General features: G+C 52.1%; 1 pseudogene; it reads right to left on the bottom strand.

The window, feature by feature from the left end:
• Nucleotides 1-200: 200 nt before the first annotated feature.
• Nucleotides 201-3609, bottom strand: LOC133052675 (protein EOLA1-like; annotated as a pseudogene).
• Nucleotides 3610-27578: the final 23969 nt, after the last annotated feature.

The raw sequence follows: 27578 nt of genomic DNA, 5'->3' as shown, positions 1-27578 counted from the left end.
CACCCCTCAAGAGGAGACCTGTAAGTGGTCTGTGTCAGACCACTTAGGATGCATTTCTCAGCCAAGGCCACTCACAACCCCTCTCTCCCCCAGGCCCGTCATCCCCATCTATTCCCCTGCCTCACGCCTGTCTGTGGTTTGATCCCAGGCATCGTACTCATGGTCAGGATGACTGAGCTGAGCAAGCCCAAGGAAGACCTTTAGGATCCAGGCGAGGCCCAGGACCTGGTGAATGTGCAGCTGTTGGGGGCTGAGGCGGGGGAGGCTGCATCCACCTCAACCTCCTCACTCCCAGTCTCCTCCTTGCTCCTGCAGACAGAGGATGAGACAGTTGGATGGCATCACCGACTCAATGGAAATGGGTTTGGGTGGACTCCGGGAGTTGGTGATGGACAGGGAGGCCTGGTGTGCTGTGGTTCACAGGGTCGTAGAGTCGGACACGACTGAGCGACTGAACTGAACTGAACTGAACTGACACAAATTTTAAAAGGAGGTTTCTCTTAAAATACTGTGTTGCCATAATGACACCTGGTTCCACCTGAAGTTGACTATTCTCAAACCTTGAGTTAACCAATGCATTTTTCTTATGGAAATGTTTGTCTCAAGCTGTATTAACATACTATGCATTTACCCCAGACTCTAATGGCTCAGAACTGACTTGACAAACCATAATGTTATACTCAGACATTGTTCCCCTAACCTATGTAAACGAAACTATTTGTATGGTGATCTGCCCTTCTACAAGATTCAAGTCAATCGCTTTATGGCCTGGGATGACTCCTCTGGTGCCAAGAGTATCCCAAAATACATCTCATGGATGAGAGGCCTGGTGCCATTCTGAGTTTTAAGACATTCCTTTCTTTCATTAACAGACTGCTAGTGACTATATAACATCCAGCTAAAAACTAGCAGGGGCGAACTCTGTCTGCCGCCTTCAGATGCCTATGTCAGAAGCTTTCTCTATCTCGTTTATACTTTGGTAAAACTTTATTACACAAAAGCTCTGAGCGATCAAGCCTTGTCTCTGGCCCCGGACTGAATTCTCCTCCGGAGGCCAAGAATCCCAGAGTCTTTTCATGGGTCAGCAACAACCTTTCAACCTGTTACTCCATCCTGATGGCGCTCTTTTCAGTCATGGTCCCAGTCGAAACCCCTGAGTCAAAGGAGGAGCAGGGAGAATCCTCAGATTATAAGTGTGCCCTCTGTGAGCAGGTCAAGAACAAACCCAATCCCTGAGCTGCCAGATCCCTAGGGACACTCAAAAGCACTCTTTTGTAATCAAAATAGATTTCTGGCTCTAATAAAGTAAAGCAAAACTCCAGTGGAGATAATAAACAATCAAACAAGAACTGCGAGTCTGTGTTCTTTCTATCTGTCCATTGTATTCACACATGGCACAAGATGAGCCAGAAAAGGCTGGAAGCCCACGCCCCACGCAGGCTTTGGTCCAGTTCCCATGGTCCCTTTTCATCTGAAACAGCAGCATTTCACAGATTCATCCAAGCATCTGACTCATGAGCTGAGTGCTGAGGCAAGCCCAGGACGGACAGGTCTCTGGACCTTGCCTGCCACTCAGCAGATGGCCCAGCTGGGCTCCCGACCTTGGGGTGTCACCTTCCATGAGTCATGCACCCTGCAGCAGAAGAGATCCTCAAGTGTCCCCCAACGATGCCACAAGTTTCTGATCAGCAGCTGAGCGTCCCAGCTCCCTATCCAGGGGCCTCCCCAGGAGACTCACTGGAAAGCAGGGTCACGCCAGCTGCCAAGTGCCTTGCAAACACATTACCCCAAACCCAAAGACAAGTACAAGGTTTCCACAAGGTGAACACCAGCCCTAGTCGCTCTGCCCTCACAGCTATATTTAGGAGCCTCTCTTTGGGCGTGAGGCGGCCAGGCACTGCGTCCAACACACATGCTTTGAGAGCCAAGGGACACTTTACAGTAGGACAAGGGTCACGTGCAAGGATAAACAGTGGCCTGTTTCTGGGCCTGTGGGCCTCTCTGCCTGCCTGCCAATGCACAGCCCTGTCCCCAGCCTTCCCCCATCACCCCCTGGTCATTGTTCCAACATCCAGGACTTTGGACCAGAACAGAGAGGGAAAAACACTAACCTGTTTCCACAACACATTTCTCTCAACCACCCAGATCCAGCAGGGCCAAAACGACTGGCAACACCATCAATTCATAAAGGTCAAAGTCCCAGAGACTCTCACTGATTCCAGAGCAGCATCACATGAGGGGAGTCCCTGCCCCCAGCCCCGCACCAAGTGGGCACCACAGCACAGGGCTGATTCAGACAGAACCAGATGGCAAGTCCAGAGCGCAATGGTGACTGCATGGTATCAGCATGTTCTGGTCTCTCGGTCACTTTCCTCTCGAGAGCCCAGTCTGGACAGGCCTCCTGCCCAAAGAGGATCAGGTGCTGGAGGATGTCCACCTGGAAGATGTCCTTCCCGCCCCTCCCATTGATGGGCTGCAGCAGCCAGCGGGGGTTGGCAAGCGCAGTCATGTACTTCTGTTGCAGGTAAGGTAGCAGGCCTTGATTCTCCAGCTCCTCCACCTAGTCGGGACCTAGGTTTTCTAGGCACAGCAAAATGCCCCCGATGACCACGAGATGTGTGCAAAGACAGGACACAGAATGAGAACAAGGTCATTCAAAGTTGCACCTGCTTGAGACTAAGACTGTATCATGGAGGGAACCCGAGGTGAACTGGGTCCTGTGGCTGAGCATTTCAGACGGGCTCACCTCGGCAAAGGGAACTCACGGCGAGGCCAAGTGAGGGAGGGAGCAAAATGGAAGGGAGAGGCCTGGTGCTCCATGAACCCACCAGGCCACAGGCAGCTCTCAGTCTGCCCACTGCAGGCCACAGGGACAGAGCAGGAGGGCCCCAGCGGGGGCCAGCAGACATCAGGTCCCCAAGGAATTTACCAGCAGACAGGTGTTGCTGTGGGGCCTCACCCCTGGGAGTCAGGGCACTTGCTTAGGCCCTGCTTCAGGCAGTGTGGGTATGGAACCCAGGCTGGGTGCTTTACTGCCTCTCACGGTCTCTGCCAGGCACACAGACACATGTGGGGACACAGACAAACAGACACACAGACAAGTGCCACGTGCAGACCTGGACCCACCTCTGCCTCAAGCACAAACGGGGACTGAGGCCCAGAGTGGTGAACAGGCACCTTGGGCAGCTGGCTCCCAGCCCAGGGACCCTTGCTGTCCCTCTGAAGAAACCTCAGCCGCCACGCCCAACCTCACAAACTAGTTCAACAGAAAACAAACAAGCACAATCCGGCCAAGATCCAGGGCAGTGCTGGGGGCCATGCGGGCAGCAGGAGGCAGGGCATCACTTACCCACGATCACTCCATGACTGAACTTTACCCCTTCCCGCAGCAAGGCCTGGATCTGGGTGGGGCTCATCCCCAGCCTCTGCTCCAGCAGCTCCCGCCAGGCCGCGTCCTCCCAGTCCCGGTGTGCCATGTGGACGGCCAGGGTATAGTGCTGGTGGCCATGTAGCATGGGCTGCCATGGCATCTCCATCTCCACGGTCTTGACACCGTTTTAAGACAAAACCTGCATAAGGCCGTCAGAAGAGCAGACAGTCGAACTTCATCTCCCAGGGCTCCCAGGTCTTCATGTGGCTGCAGAAACACAAAACCACAAAGGTCAGGAGTGTGATTCAGTGGCCTGCAATCAGCCCTGGGCTGGACCTCAGCCCCATGAGCCCGAGCATCCTCCAAATCTGCTGACACAGAATGCATGGGTCAGAGAAGGCTGGCTCTTTCCATCTGTCCCCACGCAGTCCACTGATAGTGGGGTGGCAACCCAGAGGACCCATCCATCCCATGCAGTCTGTCGGGAGGTCAGCAAGGAGGGTGGGACAGCGGGAGAAAGGCATGAGGTGAATTCCAAGACAGAGGGCCCTGAAACCCTGAGAGCACTGAGGAGGGAGGGCAAGCCCCCCGGCTTCACAGCCCAGAGGCCAAACTCTGGTCCTCTCCCAGCACAGACAGGCATTGTCCTGGGCTTGGCTTCCCCCACTCCCTGCCACCACCCCACCTTTCAGCTCTGCAGTCCCATCATTGCCCATGCTCTGCAGATCCCCCGTCTTAACCCAGGGATAATGAGGGCAGAACTATGCTAACCAATGTGGACTCGGCCATGGGGCACCCTGGACCTCAACAGCCCTGCCAGGTGTCTTCCGTGTAACTTTGGGAGCCACTTTCCACCCAGTCCTTCCCATACCACTGCCTCCACTGTCAGCAGATGTCCCGAGCCCTGCCCAGAGCCTAGAGAAAGAAAAAGAAGAGCAGGAACTACTAGGATGGGTGCACTCCATGTCATCACCAGGGCCTAGGATGGCACCATGCAGGGATCACAGAATTCAGATTTCAAATAATCTACTAGGTTATCGTCACCTCGTTCGACGGCTGAGGAGGCACGGAGGCATAGATATGTAGCCCATGACTGCAGGGGACTTGAACACACGCACCACCATTCTCACTTCTTTCCCTGTGACTGGAGGGGGGTGGTCCCTGCTCACTGGAGGTGGGTGGAGGCAGAGGAGCAGAGCCGCCAGCCTGAACGTCAGCAGGGTCTCAGCACCTTGCAAGGGGCCTCCGTTTCCACATGGCTGTGAGGATGGGGACAAGGTCTCAGGGGCACCCCGCTCAGGGCCTTCTGGACCTTTCCCTCCCCGAGCACAGCAGAGCCACAGTTCTCACAGGCCCATGAGGCCCTACGTGATCTAGCTCCTACCCTGGTGGCCTGCTCTTCTCGACCCTGGATTCACCCCCAGTAGCCACAAAGGCCATCTTTCCATCCTTGGAACATTCCAGTGTGTTCCTTCCTCAGAGCCTTTGTAGGGTGTGAGGACTCACATCGTGTACCCTCAGAGTCAGGTGCTGGAGTCCCAATCCCAAATACCTTGGTGTGACCTTACAGACAAAGGAAAGTTCTTCACAGAGCTGATGATGGTCAAGTGAGCACAATAAGGATGGACCCTCCCCTAACAGTAGAGCTGGCCCCATATAAAGGGCACATTTAAAGACAGATAGGCACACGAGGGAACTGGGGTGAAGAGGAAGGCAGAGCTCTCCAAGCCCAGACACACCCACCAAGGCCAGCAATGCCCTGGAAGAGATGGAGGAGAGATGGGAGAGACACTCCACAGCCTTGATGAGAGCCAACATCAGCCAACACCTCGACCTCGGCTGCCGGGCCTCCTGAACCAACACGGATCCTAGTATGAGCCACCCAGTGTGATCTGGATGTGACTGCAGGCAAATGAAGCCAGAGGGTCAGCTCTGTCCGGACATCTCTCTGCAGGGGCAAGTGGGGAGTGGGGGGATGGCTTCTCCACTCCCAGCACCTCGGGCACACTCTTCCACGTCTGCACATCTTCATGTGTCTGTTTACACCTGCCAGTGTCAGGGGTCCCACAAGTTACTGATGCTTCCCTCTTGATGGAAGGGAAGGGAAAGCTCATTCTGCCAATACAGCCACTCGACAAGACCACACACTCATTGAAAAACCATGCAGGAGGTGGCCCAGGGCACATGGCACACACCCGAGGTGCTGACACACACCAGCAAATGGCCTCCCACAAAGGCTTCCCCTGTTTCCACTCCACCAACCACAGGCAAGGGTGTCATGGCCTCATGCACTGGCTGGCCCTGAGCATCATCATTCAGTTGAACGTTTGCCCACCTGCTGGGTGACAAAGGGTCACACTCTTCACCGGGTCTGGCTTGGTTACAAAGGACCTGGCTGGCCCCGGGGCTTGGCCATTGCTGTGTCTTCTACTGGGGTATGTGACTGGATGCCAGGCTTGCCCAGTGGCCAGCATTCAGTTTCTCAGCCAACCCAACCCCTTCCTCCTGAGAGCCTCCAAATCTCACCTCTGTGGGTGGAATCCCTGAGCAAGAAGTGGCTGCAAGCACTCCTACAGCCTGAAGCAGTGGGTGCCTGCTTGGTGGCCAGAAGAGAAAACACTCTTCTGCCTGCTTGACTGGGCATCTTCACCTGCAAGAAGACCAGAGGAACAGGGAGAAAGTCACCAGTGGCAATACAGCAATCTTGGACAACAGCTACCACGGTCTTCTCCTTGGCAGGGGCCTCAAGCCACGGGTTTCCAGGAGGGCCCAACTGATGAGAAACACACGAGCAGGTTCCCTCAGAGTGGGTTCTGCTCATCACAGCAGCTGGCCTGTCCTCATGTGGCTGGGACAGGGACCCCACGATGTCTCAGTCCATAGCACATAAGCCCATCTCCCAGGAGTGATCGTGATTTACAGCCCAGGAGACTCTGCAATCCAGGAGAAAACAACTGCTTCCCTCACACTGCCACTCTGGAAGGAGCCGGGGGCCGCCACAGTCAGTGGGCTGCCCTCCACGGACTCGTGGTTGGGCCCCACCAGGAGGGGAACTGGGGACAAGCAGCTGAGCCCTGCAGGGTCAAGCTTGGGTCGGGACGACTCGCAGCGGGAGGGTGGGCCTTGTGTGAGGTCATAGTCCAGGGGCAGGGTAGGAGGCTGGAGGGCAAGTCTGCTGGCATCTTCCCATGTGGCCCAGGGCATCACTGGGATGCACACGTGGAAAGAAAGCGGGCGAGGACTGTGGCCGTGGAGGGGCCCAGACGGTCTGCCTTGGCCCCCTGGCAAGCACTCCTTGTCCCAGAGCCTGGAAACCCCCGCCTGGAGGTATCATCTATACATGAGGCAGGCTCCGCCTTCCTGCAAGCAGAGAGAGTCACAACCGCTTTGGGATGACTGGGCTGCGGCCACCAGGCAGGACAGTGATCTGCCACTGGGACCGAGACAGCTGACAGCACCGGCTGGCCTCAGTCGCATCGTGCCCACAAACACTGACGCCCATCATTTCCAGTGTGTATGGCTTCCCTTACTCACGTAGGCACGCAGGTACGTAGGCACGCAGGCACGCAGGTACGTAGGCACGCAGGCACGCAGGCACGCAGTTACATAGACACGCACGTAGGAACAAAGGTGCATTCCCTCATTGGCCCTGTCTGCTAGGAGACAGACTAAGATCCGCCAATCCCTGAGGCACCTGGAAGGTCAGACGGGGAGGAGCCTCGAGACTAGGGGCCTGGAGTGGGACCCAGAGGAGGACCAGGAAGTGAGCAGCCGAGTGGAAGAGAGGGGAGGAGGTGGGAGGAGCAGTGTGGGAGGAAGAGTGTGGGAAAGACCGGGGTGAGGTGGAGCTTCTGGAGAAATACTTGGGTTTGGGGTGGGGCGGGGTGGAGCAGAGCTGGACTGGGAAGGAAAGGGGCTGGGGCTGGGCTGGGTTGGGGTGGGACTGGGGTGAGGCTCCTGCCGGGCTGTGGGTGGGGTGGAGCCATCAGAGGCAGGGCGTGGCTGCAAAGATGGAGCTGTTTGCCTGGGAAACCCACGGAGAGTGGGCCTGTCCAGCTTCATGGCAGAGGCCAGACTGTGCCCTTTTGAGTCCTTGCCATAGGTGTCCAGTCTGCGAGAATCGGCGAGAGTCAAAGTGACCATGACCCAGTGTCTTCAGCGAATGCATCTGAGCTTCAGAGTGGACCCCAGGGGCCAGGGAAGCGGAGAGAGGCATGACCTCTGGGCAGAGTTCCCCATCCCTGGGCTGAGGCTGGCTCCCCTCCAAGCCACCCTGGGACTGCTGGCCTGGTGCTGAGCAACAGTCTATCTGTTTTTTTGCAGAGGCAAAAGAAAATCCTCAATGTGTTTCCTGCTGCCCCTGGGACCTGAGATGTCTCAGAGAAAGGCAGCTTTGCCTTCAGAACTGTTTCCTGAACTCTTCCTTTCGTCTAGGAGCTCAGCTCACCCAGGGCAACCATCTGACTCTGTTCCTGACCACCGCCCTGCCTGCTGTGTCCCTGCCTCCCAAGTGCCTGATCACAGTAAATGCTCCTCTTCCTGTCCCCACTGCTACTAGCTGAACTCAGGCCTCATGGGCCGGGGTGGTGCTGTCAGCCTAGGCCCCCCACCAGCCTGGAAACCTGTCTCTCCATCTCCAGCTGGTGTTGTACACATCATTGATTCTGTGTCACACTGCATGCACATCTGTCCTCAACCCCGGATGGAAACCACAATTGAGCCCTCTCCTGTTTAAGCCCCAGCCTGACCGTGGTGCCCTGGGGGGCTTCCTGTGGTCCCAGGTCTCCTTCCTCATCGCCCAGCACTCTGGGTGGCTGTGCTGGCCCTGGGCTCTGTGCAGAGCACATCCAGGACCCCACAGTTCAGCTCGTGCAGTTCCTGCCCCTAGACCGCTGGCTCCTCTTGTCCTGACAACCCTCTGTCCTCCTTCCAGGCACAACCGTAACATACCTTTTCCGTCTGCCCGAGTGTCACTTGCTCTCATCTGGTAGTTCTGGGGCGCCCTGCATCTTCCTGCTGATGCCTTTGCCCGCCTCTTCCACCCAGGCTGTGGCTGCTGTGCACGAGTCTGGACCCCCGAGGGTCACCAAGTCTCTGGAAGGCAGGGTCGGTGTCTCACTGGTTCCCGTTAGCTGGGCCCCCACGCAACTGCTGCTGTGGGAATGTTGAGTCCGAGCAGTGCTTTCCCTTCTAGCATGCAGCCTCCTCTCTCCATGCAGAAGCCTCCCAGCCACGAGTTGAGGGGCAGAGGCTGCCTCCTGGATTTGAGGCCTCAGTGCTGCAGGGACCCAAGCGATCACCACACCCAACTCCCTCATGCTGGTGCTCTCCTCCTTGCCTCAAGAGTGGTTATCAGCTAACTCCATATACCCCAAAACTTGCTGGTAGTGGTTTCAGATCATGAGGGAGGGTCCTGTGAATGGTAGGTGAGCTGCTGCTGTTCTTCCCTCATCCTGGCTATGAACAAGACCTTGCCCACTGAACTGGACACCTATGATGTGTGGCTGCTGATGGGGGCAGCTGTGAGGACCTAATCTGTGGCGTTTCTCTGCACCTGTCCCTTTCCAGCTGCTGGCGCCAGCTCTCCTCACGTGCCCAGATGTGCAGACTGAGCCCCGGGGAGTGCTGCCTCCCACCCCATCTGGGTCTCTGAGGCTTGGTGAGGGTTCCACTTTGCTCCTGCTCTGCATTTGCGGCAGCACTGACCTGGGAGCGCTCGATCCAGATTCTTGGTTTCCCTCGTGTCCTCCTTGGACGATGTGGCTTCCTCTCCGAAATGCCTGTTGCCCATTTCTTTGCTGAGCTGTGTGTCCTTTCTGTGCCGAGTTGTGGGCACTTCTTTTGGGCGCTCATCCCGCCCTGGTGTTTGTATTGCAGATTTGTCCTCTTCTGTTTGCAGGCTAGCAATGGACTCAGTATTTGCCTAGTGTCTCAGAGCCATAAGTGCCCCACAGGTCAGCATGTGTCCATCATGCCCTCCCAATGGGGGTCGCCATCCACCCCCAGGCTTGGCAGCTGGGGCGAGCAGTCCCCAAGGAGACACTGCCCTGGTGTCCAGCACTCTGCCCATGAGAGAGGGGTCCTTCACATCTGTGTCAGTCCCGCGGTCCCTGCCTAGCTTTGGTTCTGGGTCTTGGACTCTCACATGCAGGACAAGCCCAGGGGCAGCTGTGTAGCTCCGGGAGGTCAGCCAGACCTACTTTCCCTCTGTCCCCAGGGCAGCTCCCGTTGACCACAGCCCTTTCCATACAGGCCAGATGGAGGGACCAGCCTGAGAACCAGACGCATTTCTGATTTCATCTCAGTTCCACTGCAGTTCTTTGAGAAGACACGGCACACATGGGACCTGCGGACACAGGTGGCCATTCTGCTGCCGCTACTTGGGGTACTGATTGCCCAGGGGATGGGGCACCACCCAGGCTGACTGGGGGAGCTTTTGTAAGCCTCTGGTCCTGCCCTGCTCGCATTCACATCACAGGCCTTTATATCACGTTTGACCCGGGGGTGTGAGGTGCTGGTTTGCACGTGTCCATCACTCCCAAGCTCTGGGGTCTACATGTTCTTCACTGTCCTCCATCTGGGCAGGTTGGCCACGACCCAGGTGCCACACCCCCCAGCACTGGAGGGGGCTTCCAGACACCATGCTGAGGCGCACAGACCAGATCCAGCTATTTAGTTTTTGAGAACGAGGAGCAGGGAGGGCAAACTGGAATGCACATTGCCATCCCATACCAATGGTGAGAGGACTTCAGTGAGGGGACTCTTGTACTCTGGGTGGGAGCCCCATTGGTTATCCTTTGAGTACCTGTGTGCCCACTGTGGTGACTTGGCCAAGCAGAGTGGGTGTGAGGGGTCAGGAGCAGAGGATGCCCATGATTTGCCACCAGAGGTGAGAAGGTTCCCCAGTTCATGAGTGGGGCGTGTATCCCCCCTCTTTTTCTGTGTTTCTCTTTCACCCACTGGAGTTCACACAAAGTTTCCATTTGGCCTTACCATCTTTCCCTCACATCACATGTTCCCCCAGGTTCTGAAGGACTCCTCAACAGACGTCTCACTGAGCCCTGAACCTGGCTCTGGGGGATACTGCATTCTAGGCCTCAGGCCCTCCCAGCTCAACCAATTGACGAATCCTCGGGACTGGCCCCATGTCTCTTGACCGCTGAGCCCCTGTGCCCAGAAAGCCCAGCCTAGGGGGTCATCCCAAAGGGGCCACAGAGTCAGAGTTAACCATGTCTCTCACATTGCTGTCAAGTTGACCCTGTGTCTGGCAACCTCCATTCCTCTGGTTGTCCCACCTGCCTGTGTGGGTTCACCATCTCAGAGCCCGAGATCCCTTTGGGAGGGCCTAGGGTTGTTCCCGTGTCTGTTTGCTGTGGTGCAGTAGCGTCCTTCATCCAGGGACCTGCCCCATCCCTGTTCCTCAGTTCCAGACCTGAGAATTGGCTCAGGGGCCAAACATGGGTGAGGTATTTTGACCTGTTTACCGGGGTGGCTGCCCTTGTCCTCAGTGTCGTTTTGGACTGTACCTTGGTTGGTTGCCTACCTATCAAGGCTCTGGGAGCCCGCGTTGTATGGACCACCTTCCCTGCTCTGTGGGTCCGGCCTCCTGGGAGGCAGCAGCCCTCATCATGGTCCCTGGCTCCTGGCCGCCCAGTGCAACCCCATGACCTCTGCTGCAGTCTCTGCTTGGCGGCTGGGCAGTAGGTGGCCAGTTCTTCCTATGCTTCCTTGTTCTCGTCCTGGTAGTGCTGTGGGCCCTGCCACAGATCGGGGCGGCCAGTTCCCCTGCTTCCTGGGATGGAGGGCACCTGTGAGGGAGGCCTCCGGTTCAGTTTGCTCCCTTGAGGGTGGGGGGCACCAGCTCTTTGTGGGGTGGGGGAGTTGGGCTGCTGCCGCAGGCTCAGAAGTTCAGAGATGTCTGGGATGTCCCAGTCTTCTGGGGCTTGCCTTCCAGTCTCCCAGGCCTTTGTGTCACTGATGCATTTTTTCCTGAGAGGACATCAGATGCCAGTGGTTCAGTCCTGCCTTGGCGGAACATTCAGTGTTCAGGAGTTCAGCCACTCCTGTCGAATCCTGGGCCAATGTTTAACCCTGCCTGAAGCTTTGTCAGCTACTGGGGAGACCCTGCCCCCTCACTTGGTTCTCACTGTTCTTCATCCTAGGCTGGTCAGCTCCCTGCAGACAGCAAAGCAAAGAAGTCACTTTCCTCTATTCCCTTCCTCCACGTTCCACACACCTAGATCTTCTCACTTGCCAGGGAATTCCTCTCCCCTTGCCAGCCCAGCACAGGTTCCAGCAGCTGGGCCGTGGCCTTGAGCCCAGGGCTGAGTACACACTGACTACCCCCAGCATGGGTCCTCATAAGCCATGGGGCAGGGATGTCAACCCCCTACCAAGGCCCCATCGTGCCACTTCTCCTCAGACCACTCCAGAGCCAGCCTTCTTGGGATGGGTCCTTCATGAGGCTGTTCCCAGGGGTGGGGAGGGTAAGGAGTTGGTGCAAGAGGCTGGCTGGGGACTCATCACCAAGGGGACAGGGAGCAGACATGGCTGGGCAGGGCACCCATCACCTGCGATGTTGACCTGACAGTTCGTGCCAGCCCGTCGGGAGGTGCAGAGCACAGACAGGCATTGAGGTGTCCACAGTGGGCCCTGATGGTAGGGCGTGCAGGGCATCGCATGTCCATTCACACCTGCGTCACTCAGGGCTGGGGATGGGGAGGCTGGAGTGCATCTTCCAGGCAGACCTGTAAAGCACAGAGCCTGAAATGAGGCAGAGGTTGGGGGGCATGAAGCCTGGGGAACCAATCCCTGAGTCACATCGAGGGGCCATGGAGGGCTTTTCAGATGGGATGGCCGTCTGGGCTGGGTCTTGTAGTGAAGAGGGTCTCCTTGGCAGGGAAATGGGGGAAGGGCCCCCAGAAGGGTCAGACCCATGGAGGGAACTGAGCCCAGGTGTGTAGCTGTAGCAAGTAAGCTTGTGGAGGGCCCCCAGCCTGACACTATCTCTATAGATTCCCTGAGGGATTTTCGGCAAAGGATTTCTAGAGCCTTTGATGCACTGTGAAGTTTCATCCACTGCCTGCAGAGGCAAGGCTGCATGCAGGCATGTGCAACAGCCAGGTAGGCTGGGCAGGCTCTGGTCCTCCACAGAGGTGGTGTGGGAGGAAGCAGACACTCTGCTCTGCCATCTCAAAGCTGGATTGGTCCCCAGCACTACCACTGCTGGAGCGTGAGTCTCAGCAAATCACTCCCTCTCTGAGTCTCCGTTTCTTTATCTGAACGATGAGCACGGTGTGAAACGTCCCCATTAGGAATAGTCCTATTTGCCAGTGTATCTGATGAGAGTGAGGCAGTCTGGGATGATTCACACAAAAGCAGTCTGTAAACCAGAAAGCACCTACTCTGAATAGTAGTTGAAGAGGCATCTCTTGCTAAGAGAGGTTTCCCCAGAATGAGTGAGAATGCAGGCATGTACCTTAAAGCCTGTAGCTGGGAGACAGGGAGACAGTGAAGAGCCTCCAATTAGGAAAAGAGGAGAACATGGACACCATTGGCCCCCAGTGCCAAAGGTTCTATAGGATGTGGCCTGGGTTGGGACTTGAGGGCCATCGGCGGATTTTGAGCAAAGATGTACATAGTGGCACCTGGGACAGAAGGCAGTGTGAGCTGAGTCAAACTGCCAGGCTTTGTGAACTGGGGGCTGTAGCAGGACCAGGAATCCATGAAGCTGGGGGCCTCTTCCCTGAACTGTGCAGGAGACAGCATCTGGCTACTGCCTCAGGTCCACGATCTGCTTTCCACCACTCCATCACCCAGAACACTTCAGCAGCCAAGTGTTTTCACCAGCTTGTCCTAAACACTTTTGGTAGCAAATCCAAAAATGGATGATACCAAGAAGCTATTTATAGTATCCCGAATTTTCCCTACGTAGCTCACTTGGCATTAAGAGTCACATGGTTCACTGCAGCCATGTCAGTGTGTTTGCCAGCCCCTGCCTGGGTGTTGATGATCTCTGTGTCCCCGTCAATGATTTCTAAATCCATAAACTCTTGTGGCCCCCAAGGCTTTTGGGCAAAGCATTGGGAACAAGTGATCCTAGCCCCAATAAGAGCCAACACTTTCAGAGGACTGACAGAGGCCCAGGGGTACTGGATGTGTTACCTTCCTCCAGCCTTCTGCCTAGAGGGATGCCCTTCCTGGGACAGGCAGGACCAAGGGCCAGCCCGAGGACAACCTAGATAACTACACACCCCATCGTCTGCCAAACAACCTCAGTATGTGGTATCTTTTGGTACCAACCGTGGTCTTCTGTGGTAGAAATGGGAGGACCTAGAGCAAAAAAGAAGGACCCTTGGCAAGCACGTGTAGTCACTAGTTTGTAATGCTGAAAACCTGTCCACTGTCTTGTTTCAGGAATCCGGAGCCCTGTGCGGTCTCTCAGTACAACCCCAGAAAACCTGGGTCCATGCACACAATTTTGGGGTGTTAACGTGATTCAGGAGTCTTTGGTTTTGAGATACAAGCAATGACACCGGAAGCTCAGGAGCAGTAGGCTCACCTGGTTGACTTGCTTTCATAGCACACTTTTCAAGTGTCGATAGGAAATGCATGTAGAGGAGGTGAGCGGAAAGGGCACTGTGCTGCTGCTGGGGCTACTTGCCCTGTTGGGCTGCCTTCTCTGTCTCGGGGAAACCTGGGTGTTACCTCTGGACAGGATGGAAAGCTGCCTTTAGGGAGTGGCACCTGGGCCTCACTTGCTCCATGCTTGGTAAGTAATCATTTTCTTAGGATTAACCTGGACCCTAAATTGCAAAGGCCAGGTTTTTCCTGAGCAAAAGTGTGGTTTCCGGTCAGCCCATGATCTGGAAGCTGCCTCTTGCTTGCCCACCCCAACCGCCTTCTGTGCCCCAGTGATCCTCCAGGTACCCAGGTTATCCATGAGGGTGTATGGCCATCAGCCTCACAGCACAGGGCTGAACAGCCCAGATCAGTGTCCTTGCCTGGGTTTGTCCTTGGCATTGTGGCATCATGGCTCAGAGGCCAGGGTTTTAGATCTTGAGCCAGTGATGACCCTTTTCCAGCCTCAGTTTTCACATCTGTATGCTGGGTGTAGTAGCAGTGCACAGTCACTAGGACACCAGGGAGGGTTCCATGTGTTGAAAGGCTGGGATAAATTTGGTGCACAAAGATGTTATGGGGAAGGGGACCAGGAAAATTATGCTGGGGTCTTTCATCTGCTTTTGGGACCTACCTTTGGCTGACAAGGGCAGAAAAGTGTGCTCCATGCCACCTGGTCGCCAGCCTGCTATCGTGTCCCTCTGGGGATCTGGGCACTGGTTTTGAGCAGCTTGCTGTTGGCATAGCAACATTGCCAGGAGAAATATCAACTACCTCAGGTATGCAGATGACACAACCATTGTGACAGAAAGCAAAGAGGAGCTGAGGAGCATCTTGGTGAAAGTAAAAGAGGGGGATGAAAAAGCTGGCTAAAGACTCAACATTCAAAAATTTAAGATCATGGCATCTGGTCCCATCACTTCATGGCAAATAGATGGGGAAACAATGGTAACAGTGAGAGATTTTATTTTCTTGGACTCCAAAATCACTGCAGATGGTGACTGCAGCCATGAAATGAAAAGACACTTGCTCCTCAGAAGAAAAGCTATGACCAACGTAAACTACATAGTAAAAAGCAGAGATATTACTTTGCTGACATAGATCTGTCTAGTCAAAGTTATGATTTTGCCATAAAGAAGGCTGAAGGCCAAAGAACTGATGCTTTTGAATTGTAGTGTTGGAGAAGACTCTTGAGAGTCCCTTGGACTCCAAGGAGATCCAACCAGTCAATCCTAAAAGAAATCAGTTCGAAACATTCATTGTAAGGACTGATGTTGAAACTGAAACTCCAATACTTTGGAACCTGGTGCAAAGAACTGACTCATTGGGAAAAAACCCTGATGATGGGAAAGAGTGAATGCAGGAGTAGATGGGGGTGACAGAGGATGAGATGCTTGGGTGGCATCACCGGCTCGATGGACATGAGTTTGACCAAGCCCTGGGAGTTGGTGATGGACAGGGAAGCCTGGCGTTCTGCAGTCCATGGGGTCACAAAGAATTGGACACGACTGAGCAACTGAACTCAACTGATGGGTCCAGATGCTATGCTAAGCAAATCACACATACTGAGTGGTTGCTATAGATTTGAGTATACCATTACACCCACTTAACAGTTGAGGAAGCTAAGGTAACAGGTAGTAAAATCATAGTGACAAGATTTGAGCAAAGAACCTGTTGACCTTTTTAGTCCTCTGACTCACCATGAGACTCAGCCAGGTGACAGTGTCCCTGCTGCTCCAGGGCCCCGGCAGGTAGCTTGAAGAAGTGAGTCAGTGGGGGAAAACCACAGGGAGTGAGGGGGCTAGAGCATACAGAGAGAGCATGATCTAGCCCAGGAGGAGTTGCCACTCACAATAGGCGGATGTGCAGGCCAGGTGCCAGGTCTTTTGATTAGCCCAGAATGGCCAAAAAACCTGAAGTTCAGTAAGAGATCTGGTTTTTGAATGTTGGCTTCCTAATTTTATAAAGGCACTCCCCATACCAACCGACTACACCCACCACTCACACAGAGCCTACAGGTGGCCCTCTCCTTCCTCCACTGCACTGGCTCCACACAGTGTGCCCCGTGCCAGGGGTTTGCTCTCAGACATTGATCGTCTGTCTGAAAGTGCTCCCACCTGGGCTCAAACTGTCTGCTCAGCTTCAGGAACTCATGCTGTTAAAGAATGGAGAAAGATTTGGGGAACCCGCCTGCTTTCATGTCTCTTGTGGTTTACTCAGCTCAGTTCGGACTGCACCTCCAAGCTTCCCCACATCCTCTCTGTAGGGATCAGTGTTCTCTTGGCCAAAGTTCTCCCAAGGCTTTGCACCGCATCTGGCTGTATCCTTTCTTTCTTTTACCTGGTCATTTTCTCCTCTCTCCCAGTTACACGGTCAACCTCTTGGGGCAAATCCAGTTCAATCCAGTTCAGTTCAGTTCAGCTCACTCAGTTGTGTCTGACTCTCTGCAACCCCATGGACCACAGCATGCCAGGCCTCCCTGTCCATCACCAACTCCCGCAGTTTACCCAAAATCATGTCCATTGAGTCGATGATGCCATCCAACCATCTCATGCTCTGTCTTCCCCTTTTCCTCCTGCCTTCAATCTTTCCCAGCATCAGGGCCTTTTCACATGAGTCAACCCTTCACATCAGGTGGCCAAAGTACTGGAGTTTCAGCTTCAACATCAGTCCTTCCGATTACCTTTTAAGGACTGATCTCCTTTAGGGTGAACTGGTTGGATCTCCTTGCAGTCCAAGGGACTCTCAAGAGTCTTCTCCCACACCACAGTTCAAAAGCATCAATTCTTCAATGCTCCACTTTCTTTACAGTCCAACTCTACATCCAAACGTGACTAATGGAAAAACCATAGCCTTAACTAGATGGACCTTTGTTGGTAAAGTAGTGTCTCTGATTCTTAATATGCTGTCTAGGATGGTCAAGACATCCAAGAAGTAAGTGTCTTTTAATTTCATGGCTTCAGCCACCATCTGCAGTGACTTTGGAGCCTTAAAAAAAAAGTCAGCCACTGTTTCCACTGTTTCCCCATCTATTTGCCATGAAGTGATAGAACCAGATGCCATGATCTTAGTTTTCTGAATGTTGAGCTTTAAGCCAACTTTTTCACTCTCCTCTTTCACTTTCATCAAGAGGCTGTTTAGTTCTTCTTCACTTTCTGCCGTAAGGGTGGTGTCATCTGCATATTTGAGGTTATTGATATTCCTTTCAGCCATCTTGATTCTAGTTTGTGCTTCATCCTGCCCAGTGTTTCTCATGATGTACTCTGCATAGAAGTTAAATAAGCAGGGTGACAATATGCAGCCTTGACATACTCCTCTTCCTATTTGGGATGAGTCTGTTGTTCCATGTCCAGTTCTAACTGTTGCTTCCTGACCTGCCTACAGGCTTCTCAAGAGGCAGGTCAGGTGGTCTGGTATTCCCATCTCTTTCAGAATTTTCCACAGTATATTGTGAGCCATACAGTCAAAGGCTTTGTCATAGCCAAGAAAGCAGAAATAGATGTTTCTCTGGAACTCTCTTGCAGTCCAAGGGACTCTCAAGAGTCTTCTCCAACACCACAGCTCAAAAGCATCAATTCTTTGGCACCCAGCCTTTTTCTGGTCAAACTGTCACATCCACACATGACTACTGGAAAAACCATAGCTTTGACTAGACAGACCTTTGTCAGTCAAGTAATGTCTCTGCTTTTTACTGTGCTTTCTAGGTTGGTCATAGCTTTTCTTCCAAGGAGGAAGTGTCTTTTGGTTTCATGGCTGCACTCACCATCTGTAGTGATTTTGGAGCCCAAGAAAATAAAGTATGTCACTGTTTCCTTGTTTTCCCATCTATTCACCATGAAATTATAGGACTGGATGCCATTGGGTTCATTTTTTGAATGTTGAGTTTCAAGCATGCTTTTTCATTCTCCTCTTTCACTTTTGTCAAGAGGCTCTTTAGTTCCTCTTTCCTCTACCATAAGGGTCATGTCAGCTGCATATCTGAAGTTATTGATATTTCTCCTGGCAATCTTGATTACAGCTCAGGCTTCATCCAGCCCAGAATTTCACATGATGTACTCTGCATAGAAGTTAAATGTGTGACAATATACAGCCTTGATATACTCTTTTCCCAATTTTGAACCAGTCCACTGTTCCATGTTGAGTTCTAACTCTTCCTTCCTGACCTGCCTACAGGTTTCTCAGGAGGAAAACAAGGTGGTCCCGTTTTGCCATCTCTTTAAGAATTTTCCACAGTTTGTTGTGATCCACACAGTCAAAGGCTTTATAACGTGGTCAATGAAGCAGACATAAATGTTTTTCTGGAGTTATCTTGCTTTTTCTATGATCCAACAGAAGTTTGCCATTTGATCTCTTGTTCTTCTGCCTTTTCTAAATCCAACCTGTACACCTGGAATTTCTTGGTTAACATACTGTTGAAGCCTAGCTTGAAGGATTTTAAGCATTTTGAGCATTAACTTGCTAGCATGTGACATGAGCACAATTGGGCAGTAGTTTGAACACTCTTTGGCATTTCCCTTCTTTGGGATTGGAAAGAAAACTGTCCTTTTGCAGTCCTGTAGCCACTGCTGAGTTTTCCATATTGGCTTGCTTATTGAGTGCAGCACTTTAACAGCATCACATTTTAAGATTTAAATACCTCAGCTGGAATTCCATCACCTCCACTAGCTTTGTTTGTAGTGATGATTCCTAAGGCCCACTTGACTTCGAATTCCAAGAAGTCTGGCTCTAGGTGACTGATCACACCATCGTGATTATCTGGGTCATTAAGACATTTTCTGTATAGGTCTTCTGTGTATTCTTGCCACCTCTTAATCTCTTCTGCTCTGTTAGGTCCTTACCATTTCTGCATTTCAGGATTTAATACAATAGAGCTAAGATTTACTGAAAGGCAAGGCTGATCTTATTGAAGGTGATCCACACATCCTGAACTGAGATCCCAAGGAACTCATGAAAGTTCTCTTCCAAATTAAGACAGCAGTTAAAGTTCCACCTATTCGTTTTTCTGCCTGTAATTATTTGCTTGAGACTGGTATAAACACTGCTTTCTTTCTTAACAGAAACTTTACTAATCTAAGTGTTGAATACGCTCATTACTCTCTGTCATAGGCTGAATTGTGTGCCCCCCTCCAAATTCACATGTTGAGGCCCTAAGCCCAGCAGTTGAGAATGTGCTTCTGCTTGAAGATAGGGACTCTAAAAGGGTAATTAAGGTTAAATGAGGTCACATGAGTGGGCCCTAATTCATTCTGCATGTGGTTCTTATAAGAAGAGGAAGTTTGGAGAAATAAAGGGACACAGGGTTGGGCATGCACAGGGAAGGTGCCATATGAAGATTCAGGATGAAGACCACCATCTGCAAGCCAAGAAGAGAGGCTTCAGGAGAAACCTGACCTGCTGACTCCTTAATCTTGGACTTCCAGCCTTCAGAACTGTCAGAAAATGAATTTCTGGGGCTTTCCTGGTAGCTCAATAGTACAGAACCTGCCTGCTAATGCAGAAAACACAGGTTTGATCACTAATCTGAGAAGATCCTACATACTGAGAAGCAACTACCCCATGCACCACTACTGTTGAGTCTGTGCTCTAGAACCCATGGGCTGAAACAGTTGTAGGCTGTGTGCCCTAGAACCCATGCTCTGCAACAAGAGAAGCCACCACAATTAGAAGCTTGTGCACTACAACTAGAGAGTAACTGCCGCTCACCACAACTAGAGAAAAGCCTGTGCAGCAACAAACACCCAGCACAGCCAAAATAAATTTTAATAATTATTTTTAACAACATAAAATGAATTTTTGTTGTGCATGCTACCCAGTCTGTGACACTTTGTTCTGGCAGCCCTAGCAAACTAATACCTGTTTCTTCTTTTGGATCTTTGCCTCTTCCTAGTGATGTAACTCCAGAAAATGGGGATCTGCTTGAAGGAAATGGGAGAAAACTATACTTTGGGAGAAACATGTTTGCCTAAAAACTCTGTCTCCTGGCTTAATATTTGGGAGTTTGTCTGAGGAAGACCTCTGTGGCAGATCCTGCCCATGTTCCCTCTGCCTCATGGCGATGGCACATACCAGCCAGACATTAAACTGCCAGCATCTCATCAGTGGCTTGGAGGATTATTCCTCATGCCTGAAACCTACTTTGTCAGTGCTCAAGGCAGACTGAAAATGTCAGAGAATTGATGCTTCATGGCCCATAGGAACTGGAGTATAAATACCCCAGCTCCCTCATCCTCAAACATGATAACTCAGATAACTCTCCATAAGCTTGTGGAGTTCTCCAGCAGGATAGAGCTCCCCTAATCTTTCTTGCAATGCACCTTTCCTTGGCTCCCTTCCTATCTCTAGGGAAACTCTCCATCCTTCCTCTGCAAAGCACATCTCCAAAGGAAACAACTTGCTCTAGAATTCTTATCTTAGGCTGTGATTCTGCTGGACCCAGAACTAGGTCCATCTGCCTTCTAGCTACCTGTGTGTGCATATGAAACATCTATAGTAAAGATGTTGCTGTGGTTTCTAATTTAACGAGATGAGATACTGGATTGGGGCTTTCCTGGTGGCTCAATGGTAAAGAATCTGACTGCCAATGCAGGAGACTCGGGCCCAGGCCCTAGGTCAGGAAGATCCCCTGGAAAAGCAAATAGCAACCCATTCCAGTATTCTTTCCTGAAGGATTCCATGGACACAGGAGCCTGTTAGGCTACAGTCCATGGGGTCATGAAAGAGTTAGACACGTCTTAGTGACTAAATAACAACATTGCATCAAATTCTTTCTGTGGTAAGGTAGTGGTTCATCAACTGATGAACAATGGGGCCTCTTCTTGCAGGAAAGTGTGTTCTAAAGTCCTGCCTTGTGGAAATGCCTTTGCATCAAATCAACTATGCTGCATTTTTTTTTCTTCTATAAACCCTAAAGCCCAATCTTTTCAGTACTTGTGAGCTTTTTCTTTTAAATTTTTTAAATGGATAATCGCTTTGCAGCATTTTGTGGTTTTCTGTCATCCATCAACAAGAATCAGCCATAGGTACACCCATGTCCCCTCCCTCCCGACCTCCCTCCCATCTCCCTCCTCATCCCACCCTTCAGTCTGTCTCAGAGCCCCTGTTTGAGTTGCCTGAGTCATACAGCAAATTCCCATTGGCTGTCTATCTTACATGTGGTCTTGTAAATCTCTATGTTACTCTCTCCATGCATCTCACCCTCTCCCTCTTCTCCTCCCACCATGTCCTCATTGGCTTTGCTTAGCCTGTGCTCTTGCATCACATCTCCGTGATGGGTAGGTGTGTTTGTATCAGGGTGGGGTGGTTTTAGTAAGTTGTCTTGGGCCTGAACTGCAGCTTCCCTTATGCGGCTGTTCTAATACCTGTTGTGATGTTTTCATGGTCCATGGGGATGCAGTTGGGGGGGGGTGGTTGCTTCTGAAAAGGAGTCCAAGTGACTATGAGAGAAACAGACTTCTGAGGAAGAAAGCAAGCTGCCCTGGGTGTGCAGTAAAGCTTCTGCTAAGCCCGCTGACCCTAAGCCATTTCTCGTTACTCTCAGGCTGCTGTTGAGCATCTCAGAGTTTGAGGTCTTCTCATTGACTACTCAGAACAATGCTATGAATGCTGCACACTGAGTAATTTTCAACCTTCTAGGCTCCCTTACCCCCGTGAAAACTATTTATAGCCAGGCCCACAGTTCTCAAATGAGGAGCCCTGGGACAAGGCTGTGGATGAATATGTTAGCCAGGCCTCACCTGACCATGCATGTACCCTCTGCAGCTGGTTTGCTGACAGGGTCACTTGTCTTTGCCCCGAGAGGAAAGGTTTTGTCAAAGAAGCTATTTCTCTGTCACAACTTTTGTGAACCTTTTTTTTTTTTATTAGTGCATTAATCCTAACAAGTATTGCTGGCTTAGAGGATTTATGTGAGTCAGCCAGGGATCTACCATCATAGTGTTTAATCACCTTCATTGCCATGTGATCTTCAGCTCACAGCAGTTAAACAGCGGTTTAAAGGGCCATGAGTGTCTCACTCCATGCATCCCTGCCAAATTACTTACCTTCTGCTCATTGACTGGTAAAAAGGATCCCAGGCTTGCCCAGTTTCCACCATTCAGTTTCTCAGCCAACCCAACCCCTTCCTCCTGGGCATCTCCTAATCTCAACTGTGTGGGTGGAATCCTGGAGCAAGAAGGGACTGCAAGCACTCCTACCTCTGGAAGCAAAAGGTGACTTCTTGGTGGCCAGAGGAGAAAACACTTTTCCACCTGCTTGTCTGGGTGTCTTCACCTGCACAAGGACCAGAGGAACAGGGAGAAAATCACCAGTGACAAAACAGCAGTGTTGGACAACAAGCCACCAGTCTTCTCCTGGCCAGGGGCCGCAGGCCACAGGGACCCAGGAGGGCCCAAATGATGAGAAACACACGTGCAGGTTCCCTCAGGGTTGGTTCTGCTCATCACAGCAGCTGGCCTCTCCTCACATGGCTGGGACAGGGACCCCATGATACCTCAGGCCTCAGCATCGAAAGCCATCCCCCAGGAGTCTTGGTGATTTACAGCCCAGGAGAACCGTGCAACTAACAAGAGGACACAGCTCCTCCCCTCACACTGCCACTCTGGAAGGATCCGAGGACCACCACAGTCAGTCAGCTGTTCTCCATGCACTCATTGTTGGGCCCCACCAGGAGAGGAGATGCAGACAAGCAGCTGAGCCCTACATGGTCAGGCCCAGGTTGTGGCAGCTCACAGCAGCCCACCATTGGAGGGGTGTCCAGACACCAGGCTGCGACCCACTGAACTTGTTCAGCTGTTTAGTTTGTGAGATCGAGGAGCAGGGAGTGAGGTCTGGAGTGTGCCTTGCGACCCCATAGCCATGGTGATAGGACTTCAGTGAGTTGACTCTCGTGCATTCTAGGCTCTCCCAGGTGAAGACCAACTGACGAATCCTCGGGACTGGCCCCATGTACCCTTGCTCCTTGACCCCTTATGCCTAGAAACCCCAGCCCCTGGGGTTCTCCTGAAGTGACTGCAAAGTCAGAGTTAACTGGGTCTCTCATATCAGTGCCTAGGTGACCCAAAGTCTGGCAACCTGCACCCCTCTGGTGGTCCCACCTCCTTGGATGGGTTCATCATTGCAGAGCCCGAGGTCCCTTTGGGAGGGGCTGGGGTTGTTGCTGTGTCAGTTTGCTGTGGTCCTTCCCCTGGGGACCCAACCCATCCCCGTTCCTTGGTGCCAGATCTGAGAACTGGCTTTGCAGCCGAACCTGGATGAGGGATTGTGACCTGTTTACTGGGGCATCTGCCCTTGGCTTCAGTATCATTTTGGACTGTACCTTGGTTGGTTGCCCATCCATCAAGCCCCCAGGAGGCCACATTGTATTGACCACATGCCCTGCTCTGTGGGTCCAGCCTCCTGGGGGGGTGGCAGCCCTCGTCATGGCCCCTGGCTCCTGGTCACTCAGTGTGACCCTGCGGCCTATGCTGTAGTCCCTGGGCAGTGAGGATGGGGATTGGGGGGTGTCATCCGTCTCCTCCGTCATGTGACCCAGTGAGCCCAGCCTGTGCTGCACAGTGTCTTTGCTCTGCTTGGCAGCCAGACAGTAAGTGACCAGCTCTTCCTGTGGTTCCTGGGCTCTTGTGCTGGTAGTGCTGTGGGCCTTGCCACAGATCAGGGCAGCCAGCTCCCCTGCTTCCCGGGATGTAGGGCACCTGTGAGGGAGGACTCCAGTGCCATTTGCTCTCTTGGCGGTGTGACTGGGGGGGCACCAGCTCTTTATGGGGTGAGGGGCTGGGCTGCTGCCACAGGCTCAGAAGTTCAGAGATGTCTGAGATGTCCCAGTCTTCTGGGACCTGCCTCCTGGTCTCCCTGGCCCTCATATCAGGGATGCAGGTTTTCCAAAGAGGACTTCTGATGCCAGCAGGTCAGGCCTGCCTTAGTGGAACATTCGGTGTCTTTAAGGTTCAGACACTCCTGTCAAATCATGAGCCCATGTAGGTCTACTGCCTGAAGCTTTCTCAGTTACCAGGAAAACCCTGGGAAAGCACCCCCCCCCACCTTGGTTCTCACTATTCTTCATCCTAGGCTGGTCATCCCCCTGTGGACAGCAAAGCAAAGAAGTCACTTCCCTCTATGCCACCCATGTCCCACATGCCTGGATCTTCTCACTTGCTAGGAAATGCCTCTCCCCTTGCCAGCCCAGCTAAAGTTGTAGGAGTTGGGCTCTGGCCTTGAGTCCAGGGCTGAGTACACACTGACTATCCCCAGGATGGGTCCTCATAAGCTGTGGGGCAGGGGATGTCAACCCTGTACCAAGGCCTCATCTCGCCACCTCTCCTCGGACCATGCCTGGGCCAGCCTTCTCAGGATGGGTCCCTCATGAGGCTGTTCCTGTGGGTGGGAGGAGGGTAGTTGGTGCCATAGGCTGGCTGGGGACTTACCACCAAGGACTGGGAGCAGACAGGAGTGGGTGGGGCATCCCTCTACCTGCAATGTTGACCTGATAGTTCCTGCCAGCCCGTCAGGAAGTGCAGAGCATAGACAGGCATTGGAGGTGCCACAGTGGGCCCCAGTGGTCAGGCCCTCACAGTGCCTGAGGCCTCGTGATTGCTATTGACCGAGTGGGAGAACTGAAACCAGGAACTGGTGCCTGAGTGGTGGCTGTGTGCACACACGGAACACCAAGTGCCTTTGCCTGGGTGGCACTGTGCTCTGCCCTCCATGCAGGCTGGAAGGAGGGGTTCGTGGTGATTTTTGCATCAGGCAACTGCTGGGTGGGGCAGGAGAACTGCTTCCAGTGTTCTGGCCACCCGGCCATCTGCTAGTTGTGGTGTAAGCACAGCCTGATGGGAGAGGGCAGGTCTGAGTACCAGAACTCACAAGGCAAAGTGCATTCAACTCCAAGGACATCCATCCTACAAGAGGCTCCTCCACCACGCAGGGCATCAGGTGTCCACTCACCCCTGAATCACTCAGGGCTGGGGGGGTGGGGAGGCTGGAGTGCATCTTTCTGGCAGACCTGTCAAGCTCAGAGCCTGAAACAAGGCAGAGGTTGGGGAGCATGAAGCGTGGGAAAGCAAACACTGACTCCCATCAAGGGACCGTGGAGGCCTTTTTAATGGGAGGGCCATCTGAGCTGGGTCTTGTAATGAAGAGGGTCTCTTTGGCTGGGAAATTGGAGAAGGGCCCCCAGAAGTGTCAGACCCATGGAGGGAACTGAGCCCAGGTGTGCAGCTGGAGCAAGATCATGGTAAAGGGCTGGGATACTAGACTGGGTCAAACTCAGATGCGACTCTTAGGGCATCTGACCTGTGCCCTGCGTACAGTTGCCCTCACTTGCAGTTTTAAAGGTAAGCCATTGCTTCTCTCCCTGAGAAGAATTCACTGATTCAGTCATTTAGTTAGTCAGTGACTGGAAAAACAAAAAAACTTTGTGTGCCTCCCATACACAGGGTCAGGCAACAAGTACACAGGTGAGTCAGGCGATGACCAGCATGGTTCTTTCCAGGATGAGCGGCCCTGGCAGCTGGTGCCTATCCTCACTGAACTAGACAAGGGCACTGTCTTCTTCAGGCTGACTTCTCCTGGCTTGTGTGGAGGTTTCCAATTCTTCCTGACTCCAGAATGAGGTTTAGAGAGATGACATTAGATCTTTATGTTCTGAGAGTTATTGCTGGGATAGAGGGTGAGATGGTTAGATAGCATCACCAACTCAATGGATGTGAATTTGAGCAAACTCTGGGAGGTGGTGAAGGACAGGGAAGCCTAGCATGCTGCGGTCCATGGGGTCACAAAGAGTCACAAATGACTTGGTGACTGAACACACACAGAGGTGAAGGTGTTGAGCCCAGATTCTCCTGGCCCCCAGAAGAAGGTTGATTTGCCCTCTGTGGCACCCAGGGTCCCCCAGGCTGAGCAGAGTGGCTCCTGCTGATGCATTGTGCAGAGAAGGAAGATGTGGTACAGGTTTCCCCAGACCAACTCCCCGGCAGCATGAACCATGGTAGCTTCAAGTGCCAGGGGGAGTATAGCAGTGTGGGCCCCTCACTTACTGCCTTTGAAGGAATAGTGCAGGCAGTGAAGACAAGACGATATGGAAGGCTGGCCTTGGCCTGTTGTATTTCCCAACTAGAGTGTTCCCAAATGACACTTGGAGGAGGCTTTAGGAAAGGGGCCAGCTTGGTGTCTGAAATGACACTAGGGTTTGACAGTAATGTGCTGCTTGCTCATTGTGCCATTTGCTGGCCCACTCTTCCAACTTCACTTTTTTTTTAAATTGAAATATAGTTAGGGCTTCCCTCATAGCTCAGTTGGTAAAGAATCTGCCTGCAATGCAGGAACCCCAGTTCAATTCCTGGGTGGAAAAGATCCCCTGGAGAAGGGAAAGGCTACCCACTCCAGTATTTTGGCCTGGAGAATTCCATGAACTGTATACTGCATAGTTCACGGGGTTGCAAAGATTCTGACATGACTGAATGGCATTCACTCATATTCACATAGTTAATTAACAATGTTGTGTCTGTCTGGTGTATAGCAAGGTGATTCACTTTATATATATATAAACACTTCCAGATTCTTTTCCATTATAGGTCATTGCAGATATTGAGTATAGTTTCCTGTTCTTTACAGTAGGACCCTATTTATGCATTTTATACATTTTTGTTCGGTCGCTCGGTTTTGTCTGACTTTGTGACCCCATGGACTGTAGCACACCAGGCTTCCCTGACTTTCACTGTCTCCCAGAGTTTGCTCAAACTCCTGTCCATCGAGTCAATGATGCCATCCAATCATCTCACCCTCTAGCACCCTCTTCTCCTTCTTTCTTCAGTCTTTCCAAACATCAGGGTCTTTTCCAGTAAGTTGGCTCTTCACATCAGGTGGTCAAAATATTGGAGCTTCAGCTTTAGCATCAGCCCTTCCAATGAATATTCAGGCTTGATTTCTTTGGAATTGACTGACTTGGTCTCCTTGCTGTCCACAGGGCTATCAAGAGTCTTCTCCAGCATGACAGTAGTACTATTTTATACATAGTAGTGTGCATCTGTTAATCGCAATGTCCTAATTTATCCCTTCCCCTTCTTTTTTCACTCTGGTAACCAAAATTTCTTCTCTGAGTCTGTTTCTGCTTTGCAAATAATTTCATTTGTACCATCATTTTAGATTCCATCAATATGTGATATCATAGAATATTTGTCTTTCTCTTTCTGACATACTCCACTTAGTATGATAACCCCTGGGTCAACACATGTTTCGGCAAATGGTATTACTTCATTATTTTTCAGGGCTGAGACGTATTCCTGTGTGAGTGTGTGTGTGTGTGTGTATGTGTGTGTGTGTGTGTGTGTGTATACCACATCTTCTTTATCCATTTATCTGTTGATGGACATTTACATTGTTTACATATCTTGGCTATTGTAAATATTGCTGCAATGAACATTGGGATGCATGTATCTTTTCAGAGTAGAGTTTTGCCTTTTCCAGGTGTATATGCAGGAGTGGGATTGCTGGATCATATGGTTCTTCTATTTGTAGTTGTTTAAGGAACCTCCATACTGTTCTTCATATTGAGTGTACCAGTTTACTTTTCCACCAACTGTGTACAAGGGTTCCC

The sequence above is a fragment of the Dama dama genome, chromosome X, assembly GCF_033118175.1.
Source record: "Dama dama isolate Ldn47 chromosome X, ASM3311817v1, whole genome shotgun sequence".
In the NCBI taxonomy this organism is placed as follows: domain Eukaryota; kingdom Metazoa; phylum Chordata; class Mammalia; order Artiodactyla; family Cervidae; genus Dama; species Dama dama.
Note: the sequence above shows the minus strand (reverse complement) of the source record. Positions and strands in the feature narration are given on the sequence as shown.